At 33.2% G+C, this 3,880-nt stretch overlaps 1 long non-coding RNA gene across 1 annotated transcript in view; it reads right to left on the reverse strand.

Moving 5' to 3' along the window:
- Positions 1-398: 398 nt before the first annotated feature.
- LOC142741130 (uncharacterized) overlaps positions 399-3,880 on the reverse strand; it is an 8,503-nt gene continuing 5,021 nt past the window's right edge. The window contains exon 3 of the long non-coding RNA XR_012881006.1: positions 399-1,420. This is a non-coding gene — a long non-coding RNA (uncharacterized LOC142741130). The remainder of the gene's footprint in view (positions 1,421-3,880) is intronic.

A 3,880-nucleotide genomic window follows, 5' to 3' on the forward strand; every position in this document is an offset into this window, starting at 1 on the left:
TTAATATAGGATCCAGTGCTAGTTTGGACTGACGGAACCCAATAGAAAAAGGCATGTGAACTTTTAAAAGAACTGTAAACACTTTGAACATTGGGAATAAAGTCACGGATAGATTATTTGTGAATTAACCCAAAAACGTGTTACACCTTAGTCATTTTTAGATGGGGTGGTCTTCTGCTGCAGTGGCGGACACAGACAGAGAGCATCCCTGTCCAGGAATAGTATATGGGCCCCTTGCTCTCCGCTAGCTCACAATAGAGAATCCCCCGAGAAACAAAAAAGGAAACAAACCAAAAAAGGAGACAACATTGACTTTCACAAACATAATGAATTATTTATTGGAAACAAAGCTTTGTGACTGGGTTATCTTATACATAGTTTTGAAAAAAAACGTTTCATTATTTATTATTTACACTGATTATAAATCGGAAACCTGTAAGAGACTTTGATCCTAATTTTGCAGTTAAATGGTGTTTCTAAAGCTTAATAACTGTAGAATTTAAACGTATGTAACTTTTGAACATACATTGTGTGTCAGCTTCTGACTGATGCAAGATCCCTGCTTGCTGACAGTGAATGGAAACATTTCTGTTACATTCAGATACTGAATCCTGTCATAATCATTTACAACTGATGCAGGATTTGCTTTCAAAGTAAAAAAAAAAAGTAAATATAACCATTTTGCCTCTTATTGGATCCACAATCTATGCACCAATATTTAATGAAACCCTTTCACCACAATTAGTGTCCTTTAGATTATGGCACGTCTATGATTCTTTTAAAAGCTGAACTAATGGACCAATTTTGCCAACTGAAAGGGCAGCCTATGAGGCAATTAGGTGACCACAAAAAAAAACAACAACCCGCTCTCCAGGAAGGTATGTTATTTTATGTATATATACAGACTTTTATCAATACTATTGTATGTCAAAGAATATTTGTGGCTGGTAGTGTGACAGTAGCCAGGATCCAAGATACACACATGAAATAGCACTTTTACTATACGATAGGTGCCACCACATCCCTGTACACACCTCTTCACGCCCTGTGCAGATGCTGCTGGTTTTTCATTCTCTAATACTCCTCCTTTATTTATAATAGGGAGTTATATTTGTGTTGGCATTTTTTCTTTGTGGTTGTGCAATAAAACACATCAGCAACACCTTCTATCTGTAGAATGCCTTGAAGCATTGTGTGATTGAGAACATGATCCCTCTTCACTTGACGATCTGTCCTAAGCTCAGGGAAAAGCTTCAGATAATGTAGACTGGAGAACGCTACATGCCTGTGATAGATGTGTGGTTACCTTAAATTTAGAGGAAGGTCAATGACTGTATAAATGCTTTCATGGAAACATATAGTATCAGTTTAGGGTATGGATAGGGAGACCTCCTGTCAGTCCACTCAAGATCCTAGGTTTCTGCAATATAAAGTAGATATATTTCTTTTAGTAAAGTGAACAGAGGGAAACAATCAGATTTTCATTGCAGTGGCAAATCACTAATGGGGGTCAAGAGTCATAAATATCAGTACAATGCTAGGTCTAGTCATATCTCAGATAGATAGATAGATAGATAGATAGATAGATAGATAGATAGATAGATAGATAGATAGATAGATAGATAGATAGATAGATAGATAGATAGATAGATAGATAGATAGATAGATAGATAGATATGAGATAGATAGATAGATAGATAGATAGATAGATAGATAGATAGATAGATAGATAGATAGATAGATAGATAGATAGATAGATAGATAGATAGATAGATAGATAGATAGATAGATAGATATGAGTTAGATAGATAGATAGATAGATAGATAGATAGATAGATAGATAGATAGATAGATAGATAGATAGATAGATAGATAGATAGATAGATAGATAGATAGATAGATAGATAGAGAGAGAGAGAGAGATAGATGATAGATAGATAGATAGATAGATGATAGATAGATAGATAGATAGATAGATAGATAGATAGATAGATAGATAGATAGATAGATAGATAGATAGATAGATAGATAGATAGATAGATAGATAGATAGATAGATAGATAGATAGAGCAGAGCTAAGTAATCTTTACTACAATATACTATCTGTAGTTATATTGGGTAATAAGTTAGAACGTTTTACCTTGAACAAACAGTTAATCTTCTCATTCTTAATGAATTATAAGATAATCTAGATAAAACTGATGTTTTCTTTTCTCTCGATCACAAGGCAGACTACCAGTGGCAAACTGATAATAGAGAACAGTGGCAGCTTACATATATATATATATATATATATATATATATATATATATACATCAATGGGTAAACAAAAAATCAAAAACAACTCCTGTCTAGCCAGTAAATGTTAAAGATTTTGAAAATGTGTCTTCTTTCAACCATTTTTTAAATGTAGAAGATATTTAATGTGGGTCTGTCATCTAAACACACGTATGATCCGGTTGTAGGCTGGAGCAGTATTGTGGATGTAGCTTAGGAGGGCATTCACACTATTTATTTTACTTTTTGTATTTTTTGTGCAACTGGTCTCTTGAGAACTGAGACATACAATGATATCAGTTTAGATACATTTCTATTTTTTTTTATCTGGTTGAATTTTTTGGAACATATAAAATAGATGCTTACAGAACTGATAAAAAGTGATGCAAACTGATGCATTTTGCTTCCATCTGAAGCACATAGAAATGAATGGGATTCCTCCCTTCACTTTTCTTCTAACTAAATATTGTGCGAACTAGTTATTCCAGACTAGATCCTTTTATATATGTGGAACAAGTTTTTTGCATTTTACAGATATAATAATAATAATAATAATAATAATAATAATAATAATGTTCCATACTTCTAAATGAGATTTGTAAAAAAAAAAAATTCCATGTAGGAAACAACCCTATTTGCATGCATGGATTTTCAGTCGCAGAAATGTCTGTAACAAATCTGCTGCATGTGAACATACCCTTCTGGCAATTGAACTACAATTATAAACTTCCATAGTTTATATTTATATATTGTGCTTCAAAGTTCAGTAAAACCCTGCTCTATTCTATACCTGATGTATCAATTTCACATCCATTATCTAACACAGAACCAGCTGCAGCAGTCTACCCTTAGCTATACTTATCAGTAGTGATGCCCATCACATACTCAACAACTATCCCTGGCATAAGGAGATACATAAACAAACACAATGCTGTGGCCCTCCAATGACAAGAATCTTGCTAGGTCAATGAAGCAGGTAAGGAAAGTTTAGACTATTTCCCATATAAACCAACCAGACATGCACTTTGCCTAGGGAAGCGGATTCAAAAATTACTAAATAATTATTTTTTTATTTATTTTTTTCTAATTCCTGCAAATTAATTGTATTAATTACTTCTGATATTGATTGTTGCCAACCAGCCATATGTTTCCCCTAAAGATCAAATAATGAGGACTAGTCCATAAGTAGAAAGTGAGAGAATATTGAAGGGTTATTATAAGGTAGATAGAATTTATTTTATAAAATAGATGGTAAAATATGCACCTTCAATTACTGATAACCCTTTTTAACTGGCTATACTTAGTAAAGTTCACCTCTTGTGATGCAGTTAAATAATATGTGCTTATCTTAGTGCAGATATAGCAGAGCTGGGTTTGTCATTTCAGATTTCACTGCTGCGATAATAGTGAACTGTAATAGCTCTATAATTTAGGATAAGTGAGAATATTTACCTGCAGTCCTATGTAGAATGACAGATTGTTCACCCTGTGATATAATGTAGTACTGAGTGGCTGAGTTAATACACTTAGAAATAAGACATTACTAGTCTGATCACAGTTGTGTCTCATTTTGGATTACAGATTGCACATGTCTATTGATGTG

Source organism: Rhinoderma darwinii, chromosome 2 (genome assembly GCF_050947455.1).
Source record: "Rhinoderma darwinii isolate aRhiDar2 chromosome 2, aRhiDar2.hap1, whole genome shotgun sequence".
Taxonomy (NCBI): domain Eukaryota; kingdom Metazoa; phylum Chordata; class Amphibia; order Anura; family Rhinodermatidae; genus Rhinoderma; species Rhinoderma darwinii.